Source organism: Kogia breviceps, chromosome 20 (genome assembly GCF_026419965.1).
Source record: "Kogia breviceps isolate mKogBre1 chromosome 20, mKogBre1 haplotype 1, whole genome shotgun sequence".
Classification (NCBI taxonomy): Eukaryota; Metazoa; Chordata; class Mammalia; order Artiodactyla; family Physeteridae; genus Kogia; species Kogia breviceps.
In genome coordinates, this window is record NC_081329.1 from 10,526,508 (window position 1) to 10,536,170 (window position 9,663).

Here is a 9,663-nt window from a genome sequence, read left to right on the forward strand (position 1 = left end):
GAGATGTCTAAACAGAGGAGTCACTTCCTGGAGCCGTGACGGCTCACCTTTTTTCTATCTGCTGGCCCACAGAACCTCATTCCAGGTGTCTCAACCCACCTCCAAGGACAGGAGAAGCAAAGAACAGCAAAAATACCAACAATTTTGCTCAGTCTTTCTAAAATGCTCTTTGCTTTTGCTGCAACATGAAACCCAGAGCAACGTAAGTGACGTGAGCCACTGGTGGGTGTAGCATCACTGAAAGCCTAACATTTGAGGAATACCTAAGGTATGGCACATAACTGCCTGCAACTTCTCTGCTGAAGTCATTCTTCCGAGAAGAACTTCTCTACTATGTCTGAGTGGGCAGAAGTAAAGAAAAGCAAATGCCAAAGCTAGGACCATGCTTAGGCAGGGAGCCCAATCCCGGGTGCATATTTTAGAGATATAATGGGGAAATCTTGAGGCACAACCAAACCGAGGAGGGAACTTACACGTGTCCGGAGCTGTGGAGGGCAGTGGAGGGTCCCCAGTGTAGCTACTTGGTTGGGACGTGGTGAGGTTTTGTGCACAGCTGGGGTCTCTTGTCTCTGTGACCCATGGGTCTGATGTGTAGGCAGCTGCCGATGGAAATCCCAAGGATTAGCGTGGCTGCTTAAGTGACCCTGTCAAGTTGCCCCAGTGATGCAGCAAAGTCTAGAGACAGGAGCTTATTTTCTGGTTCTCGGCTCCACTGCCTCATGTTGACTTGTTGCAGCAAAATAAATCAAACATTTACCCTTTCTTCTGCTTCTCATTCCAGCTCTGAAACTCCTACTTCTTTTCAAGGCAACGTGGATGTTCTAACTAGTGCAAAGTCACATAGAAGGGAGTAGATAAACGGAAGTCAGGGGGATTCATAGTTCAAGATATTATCCTTCCCTACCAGGAGGAAAAGTGTACTGATGGAAAATATTCAGCCAGAGTTCTAAGCCAGAGAGCCTCATAGGTCCATGGAAATTGCACGTATTTTAAAGAAAAATCTTGAGAGGAAAATAAATAAGCTACTTTATATAGATGTTTCTCCTTTGACTGAAGGACAATTGTGCTGTCTACAATAGCTGTTAGAGCTATAAAACCTTAATAGGGCATTTATAAGAAGGAAACACAGATTTGCTGTGATTCCTGCTGTTACAAGTGAAGGGCCCCCTTGCTCTCCCTTGTCTTATCCTGGGATGGAAGGAAAATTGCCCGGTAGACAGTGTCTGCACAAGATCTTGCGAAAGCTGGGCCTTCGGGTGACTTGCAAGTATCATACGTTTACATATGATGGCTTCCTACCTTATCAAGCCTCTGCTCACAGGTGGCCTTCTCATTAGACCTACCTTAGTATTTCAGTTAAAATTGCAACCTCCCCCAGACACTCAGAAACCCCCCTCACACTGGTCTATTTTTCACCCTTATTAATGTATTAATAAATTTATTAATTTATTAATCACCCCAGGATGTAAGCTTCACCAGGGCAGAATTTTCTTTTTTCTCTTTTGTTCACCAATGCATCCCGGCTCCCAGGACAGTGCCTGGTACACACTAGACACTTAGATACTTGCTGAATAAATAAGTGAATGAACAAATCAATGAAACACATCCTTCATATAAGAAATGTTAAATATGCATGTTCATGTTCTAGACCAGAAGATTCTATTGCTCTCACAACAGAATTGAAGGAATATACCAGGAGGGTTGGTAAATGGAGATATTTCCAGATTATGTTGCTTATTTACTTGATAAAGTTTGATGTTACTATGGCCTGAAAGTTTGTCCCCTCAAAATCCACAAGTTGAAATCCTAATGCCTGATGTGATGGCATTAGGAGGTGGGGCCTTTGGGAGGTGCTTGAACCCCGAAGGCAGAGCTCTCATGAATGGGATTAGTGCCTTGTAAAGCTACCATTGTCTGTGCTTTGCCTGAAGCTTTTCCTGTATTAACTAGAGATTCAAGGTGGGGATGGCGGGAGAGGATGAGGAATGAGGGAAATATGAGCACAAACAATAAGAGGCAGAAGAAAATAAAAAGACAATAGGAGACAAAAAGGTGGAGCAGGGAAACACAGCTTGCGGTTCATAAAGCAGACAGCACACATGGAAAGATCAAACACTCGTGTCAGCTGCTGCTGGTTAAATAGGCTGTAATGAGCTACCCTGGGAAATCTACGTAACACACATGACGTGAGTACTATGGAAAAGGAGATCAAGAACCAAACTCTAAAAAATGGGCAAGAATGTCTTTCTAAACTTGTTGCTTAGAAAGGAGACAGATTTTTCAGTTGTATTCCTCTTTATCATTTTTGTTGTTTTTAATTTTTTGCGTTACGCGGGCCTCGCACCACTGTGGCCTCTCCCGTTGCGGAGCGCAGGCTCCGGACGCGCAGGCGCAGCGGCCACGGCTCACGGGCCCAGCCGCTCCGCGGCACGTGGGATCCTCCCGGACCAGGGCACGAAGCCGCGTCCCCCGCATCGGCAGGCGGACTCTCAACCACTGCGCCACCAGGGAAGCCCCTTTATCATATTTTAAAATTATTGATCACTATTATTTTATTACTGAAACAATACAGTAGATGGAATATACTATACGCTTAACGAAAACTAGCAAATACAGACAAGCGTAGAGAATAAATATCTACAAACCATCCATAATTCCACCACGCGGAAACAACCACAGTTGTTTTTAAAAGAAGCCCTGTTTTTAAGCCTCAGATAGCTATGCAGGAAACGTTCACCTTTGGAAGAGGGAAGGTCCCCCATGGGGGCGCATGTGCCGTTAACTGTGTTCACCTGTTTCTCTGAATGCAGCCCTCAAACTACTTACATTAGAATCGTCTGGTGCGTTTATTTAAATGCAGCATCCCAGGCACACCTGTGGCTTCTCAGTCAGAATTTCTGGGGCTGAGGTCTGGGCAGCTGCTAATCTACAAGCTACTCAGGAGATTCTAAGGCACAGTACGGTTTCAACTGCCGGTCCAGACGAACGTTTCCCAAGCTCGCCAGGACGTGTGCCCGAGGATCACCCAACGAGCTCGTGAAAGCTGCCGTCTCGTCCCCATGAGATTCTCTTCGCTTCGATCACGGTAAAACCCACACACTTCTGTCACCCAAAGTCTTGCCCGTTGATGCTCTGCAGCCAGATTTGGAAGCCCCTGCTTTAGATCAGTTGTTTCCTATTTTTGTTAAGACCTCAAACTCTTTGTTCCGGTGACTGGGCTCTCAATTAATGTGTAAAACAAGCGAAAACAATGACTGTTTGAATCAGAGAAATCTGGGCAAAACTTGCGCTCCCCGCGGTGCCAGAGGGCTCCCCATCCTGCAGCCTAAACCCCGCTGCTGGGTGGGGGAGACCCCGCGGGGAACGGCACACAGGGCCCGACCTCTGCGGTCTGCAGTTGTCATGTGTTTGACGTTCCACAGGGGACACAGCAGAGAGGCTGGCATCTCATAATCAACCCACGAACTTTCACAGAACAGCTGAGGTCTAAGAGGGGCCAGGCCCAGTTCACGCAGACGTCCACTGCGTCTGGAACTCAGCCCAGCGTCAGCGCCAAATGTGACACAAGAGGACAGGATCAAAACGCGATCCCACCTGCTCTGTAAACACTGTGTGCGCGTGGAAAACATTTGCTCGACGTCCCGTGCAATGCTGGTCTCCGAGTGCAAACGAGGGCTTTTCCAGGGAGTGGCGTCAAGAGAACGGGACCACGGTTTCTAAAACAAAACTAAATGTTAAATTACCCTTGCCCGCTTGACCCAGTGTCAGTTCCCCAACAGTGCTTTTCACAGTGGCAACAGGAAAATGGTAAAAGTATTTCAGACAGTATTTTGGTTAAGAAAAGTGCAAAAATAAAAAGAAAATAGCGTTCTACAGCAGGGCCTTGCCAAAAGTGCAGCAAATCAGAATTCTCTGGCTCTTCGGGCTTCCTGGGGTTTAATGTAACCTGTGCTTTGGCATTCCCGCCAGTCTCCCCAGAAGAGGTGAGACGGCTCAATGAAATTTCACGCATTCATACCATCCGGGTTAAGGTACAGAAGACCACACGCTTTGTGTAGCAACTACGGGCATTTATCTTGACAAAGCCAGTGGAAAGAGGTCTGTATTACATCCTAGATCCCTCTCTACCTCCTCAGATGTAGCGGGATCCCCATAGGGAAGATGGAACGTTCGAACTGGGCTAGTTGAAGGAGGATTTAATAAAGGGACTATGTACACCGGTGTGGACAGGGTTTAGGAGAGCCAGGAGGGACGGTGTAGTCCCTGGGGCAGGGGGTGTGAGCGAGTGCCAGTCCTGTGCTCACCCTGGGTGACACAGTCAATGCCAGGGAATAAGGCCGCAGAGGTGGCACCGCGTTCATTCCTGGTGAGAAGGGAAGACCTCCCGACAACCCCGGAAAAGCGGTTTATGGCTATGGAAATATAGTACCGTTTCCTTATTGCTGATGAGTAGATGCCACCATGCTGTTTAAAGTGGATTTGCAGGTGAACTTCCATTCTTTTTACGGCTCTCACAAGGTGGTTTGTTAAACGTATAACTAAACAGTTTACCGTTTAGAAGTGAGACATAGGAGAAGCAGTTCCCTTTAAACAAGGTCTCAGACGTGCAGTGTTTTTCGCTGGAATCCCCTGTTTTTCGGAGCCCTGTCGATAGGACGTGGGTGTGGGGCGAGCTGGTGAGGCAGGAGATAGATGGCCCCAGGCTGAGCAGCTGGGGTCTGTCACCCTGGACAGATACTCCAAGACGAAGTCAGCAGCAGGAGGGAGGAGGACCTCAGCCCAGCCCAGATAAGAGGTAACGAGACCTCATATTCCTCATTCTCGAGGTCAAGGAGACTTCCCGATTACACACGCGCAGAAAGGCTCCTGGGGGTCAGCAGGAGGGGGCGCCACCCCATAGTAGGTGATGTCAACCTACCCATAGGCCTCTGTGCTAGAATCCATCTTGGCTAAGAGATACACGCACACACAGGGCAGGACCTTGAGATAAACCAAATACAGACTCGGAGCCAGATAGAGCAAGATGATTGGCCAGAGGAAACCCGGAAGAACTGCCGCATATAAGCGATTCAAACTACCACGAGGGCGCGACCCTCTGAGTCCATCCATGTGTCTCTCCACACGTACTCTTCTTCCTCCTAATAAACACTTTACTTGTTTCACTCGTTTCCATCTCTTTGTGGAAATTCATTTCTACAAAGCCGAAGGGCCAGGCCTTGTCACTGGCTGCTGGTCGAGTGGCCAGGATTCAGCACCCCCACTGCCGCGGCCCGACTTCAATCTCTGGCTGGGAGCCGAAATCCTGCCTCAGGCTGCCTCAGGCCACGGCCACCTGAGATCAAGATGTGCAGTGTTTTCCACTGGCCTCTCCTGTGCCTAGGAGCCCAGTCCAAGGGACGAGGGTGCATGGGGGCAGGCATGTGGGTTTGGGGGGCAGTGACACGGGTGTGGGGGACAGGGGGCGGGGATGTGGGCGTCGGGGGGAGTGTGATTACACCTCAGGTTGGACGGTGCCAGCCCTAGCCGTGACCTTCACAAGAGCCTCTCAGTTCTGTTTTCGCCCCACCTCAGGTGAGACCTTGGGTTTGCCCTGTGATCTCAGTTCTCTGAGGGGTCTAAGAGGCATCATTGATTTTCAATTTGTTCGCGTTTTACTTGGAAAACCACAGGGGTGGCACCATCCAGGCTGCTTACCTGCCAGCCTGGACCCTGGAGACTGGCAGGCCATGCCCTGAGCTCAGGCGCATCTCAGCTCCGGGCCTGGGGACTCTGGAAGGCTGTAGACTTGCGTCCTCCTTCGCGCCCGCAGGTCCGGCCCTGCACAGCCCTGGGGCCCCACCCTGCTCCCCGACTGGCTGCCTGCTGTGGGTGCTGCCTGTTGGGCGTGCCGACAGCCTCGAGAGCTAGAAAAAACAAAGACGTGGATTCTCCCCTGGGCGCCAGAAGGAACCGTCCCCTGCCAACACGTAGTAGGACCCTGACCTCCCGAGCTGTAAGATAAAGGGGGTTGATGATGGGGTGGGGGGTGGGGGGGGCCGGGTGGGAGTGGAGGAGGCTGGGTGGCGGGTAAATGCTCTCCCTGCGGGCAGCTCCCAGCTGCAGCGAGCCCACCCGTGGCCCCTGGGGCTCGCGGCTTCCTGGGCTCTGGGTTGGGCCGTCGGCCCCCCTCTGAGGGAGCAGACTTCTCAGCAGAGGCCCTTGGCCGCTCGAGCCCTCGGCATCAGCCAGACCTTCGGTCAGGGACAGAGCCCGTGCTGGGCCACCTGCTCGCATGCCCGCCAGCATGCTGTGTGCCTCTCCGTTCACCCTCCCCTATGGGCCATCCAAATCCAATGGAAACAAATAAAGCGAAAGCAGATTTTTTAAAAAGAAAAAAGACCACCCTGAGGGCTGCTTCATAGGTCAGTTCACCGGACTCCCGACTCCGGAGGCAGCTCTGGGGCTTTGAACAATCCCCTTGGGCCCTGAGATGAGGTTAAGACACCCCCGCGGAGAGCACAGGGCTGGGGGAACAGTTCTTTCACCGCAGACTCTTTCCTGCTAGTCTTCCTTCCAATCTCCAGTGGGAAGAGGGGGATAAAACCTAAAAGTGTGAGGTAGGCATTCCATCCTTTAAAATAAGCGGATAAATAAAAGTCCAGACTTCACAGGAGTTTGGAGCACTAATCCATCTTCAAGCAAACGGAGTTAAATCTAATTAGGCACAGCTTTAAATATTACTGAAAGCAAAGGCCCACGTATGTGACTACAATAAATGACAGCGAGGCATCTGGCGCTCTTTAAAACACAGTAAGCGATTGTATTTAGCTGCACAATGGCCGAGGGCGGGGGTGGGGGCTGGGGTGGAGTTCAGGCTAGAGCTTGGGAGGGCGCAGGGTGGTTTTAAATACAGCTTTTGTGGTTGGGATTAACAGATACACACTACTACATATACAATAGAGAACCAACAAAGACCTACGGTGTAGCACAGGGAACTCTACTCAGTGTTCTGCGATAACCTATGAGGGAAAATGTGGTGCTCCAAGGACAATGGTGTTTCAAGGACAAAGGACAGCCCAGCCTGAAAAAGTTTGTGTTACACACCCCACCAGACTCTCTTGCCCTCCGTGCCATGTTGCGAGGGGAACCAAATTCCTGAGCCCACCTGGGCAACAGGACTGTTCTTCTCTCATCCCAAATAAGGAAAGGCATCTGCCTTGTCCCACACCCACCCTATAGAAGGAAGGTATATGTATGTACCTCGACCAATTGAGAAAAGAAATTTTCACCTCGGACCATTCTTTTGTTCTCTGGCTATAAAAACCGACTAATAGCACATGTTCAGGGGCGGCTCTCCCCGACTACTAGGAAGTCGGCCGGTGTTCTGGCAGCAACCATTCCCTCTAATAAATTCCATCCTCTACATTCTGCTTTGTGTCTGGAAATTCTTTTCCAACCTGCGTTTGGACCACGACAGAAAAGAATCTAAAAGGAATATACATTCAGTTATATGCATGTAACTGAATCACTGTGCTGTACAACTGAAACTAACACAGTATTATAAATCAATTATACTTAAATAAAAAATACATAAATACATAAAGTTCTCCTTCTGAAGGGCACTCGAAGCCGAGAGCTTGCACCCCAGGCTCAGCCGTAAACCACATTTTGGAGGCGTGTTTCATAAGGACCCTCTACTCAGCGTGGTCCAAAAATCAAACGTCTTTCACGCGTGGCCTCTTGTCTACACATGTACCTAGATGTATCTGTGATAATAAAACACACATTTCTGAAATGTTACTGAATAGTACCTTTCTGTCATTATGCCCTTTCTCAATACGCAAAAATTCTGAGTACAATAATATCAAGTACGTGTTCATGAGAAATTGTGGGGTAAAGTGGGTTTTCAAACCATCGTTTGGGAACCAGAGCTAAAACCACAGAAGGCACATGAGGCAGGTGGCCCACGGACCGGACAGGCGGCCAGTCTGGCATGGTCACTGCTCCCAGGAGGAGCCTCAGCCATGCGGGAAAGCCGGGGCCCAGGAGGGGAAGCTGCACCCTGGAAGCTGCCCCTCCAGTGCCTTCAGGTGTGTGGCCGGTAAAGTCCGTTTACCTGGCGGATGTCTCACCCGTGGGATCGCTGTCCTGTGCCCCAGGTCGCCCCGCCGGCTGTCCCGGGGCCCAGCCCGTTCCTGTTGGTGCCTCTATGTGTCCCCTCTCAGGACCACCGTGTTTCCGCAATTCCGGGTACCTGTGTTTTCACATTTTAACATTTCTGGAGCCAGAATGTATCTTTAGTTACGCAGCTCATCAGAGTTTAATTGGAAGTGTTTTCTCTCTCTTGGTTTAGAAAAATAAAGATGAGTCTTACCGTCAGGAACACCTTAGAGCTGGTGAAACAGATTGTGTGACCTGAGAAACGGGGGCCGGAGTGTGAAGCGTGGTCCTCGGCCTTTCTTAAGTAGCAACAGTTTATGCCCCTACAACGCTGATCGTATTATTCTTCCGAAACTAGGTGAAAGCCCTTTTGTACTTTTATAAAACTAGTAATCTGTGTAAGCACAATTTCATTAAAAAAAAAAATTGGAGGGGGGAAGAAAACCAATAAGCCATAGTAAAGAAGTGAACATAAACTGTCATGCTTAGATCATATAATCTGACAACAACCAAACCAGTACAGACCCTGGAGTTGGTCCTGGGTCTCCAGTTTTTATACTAAGACAGGTGCCAGGAGTTCTGCCTGCCCCATGGCCTGGAAACAGCAAACGCTGAACACGTCTGTGTCATTTTGACATTTCTGGGAATATTTCATCTTGAATAAAAAGGAGAAACATGAAATAAGAGATGCCAAATCCTACATATATTTATCTAAAACCCAAGAGAAAAGCAAAGATACACTTTTTTTTTTTTTTTTTTTTTTTTTTTTTGCTACACGGGCCTCTCACTGCTGTGGCCTCTCCCATTGCACAGCACACTCTCCGGACGCGCAGGGTCAGCGGCCATGGCTCACGGGCCCAGCTGCTCCGCGGCATGTGGGATCCTCCCGGACCGGGGCACGAACCCGCGTCCCCTGCATCGGCAGGCGGACCCCCAACCACTGTGCCACCAGGGAAGCCCTTTTAATATTTCTATTATAATCACTTTTTTAAACGGGAGGGTGTAAACGCCAAGTTGGGCATTATTCAGAAACGTGCTTGGGCCTGACTGGCTGAAGGTCAGGTCAATCTTAGCTGCATTTTCACAGTCCAACCTATTGTTTCACACTCAAGTCAGTGTGGTAGACGAAATATTCAGGAAGAAAAATCATAGTATTAGTTTCCTACTGCTGCTAGAACAAATTACTACAAAGCTTAATGGTTTAAAACATGCAAATTGATCACTTTATGGCTCTGGAGCTCAGAAACGGAAAGGGGTCTCTCTGAGCTAAAATCAAGGTGCTGGCAGAGCCGTGTCCCACGGAAAACCCATTTCTTGCCTTTTCTTGCTTCTGGAGGCTGCCCACCTTCCTCGGCTCCCGGGACCCTCCCCCTTCAAAGCCAGCCCTGACCGAGACTTTCCCGCCCCCCTCTCCCTGGTTCCTGCACTCACTCATAAGGACCCTGATGACACTGGACCCACCTGGGTGATCCTGGCTGACGGCCCACCTCACGGGCAGCTGATAAGCAACGCTTACCGCTTAGC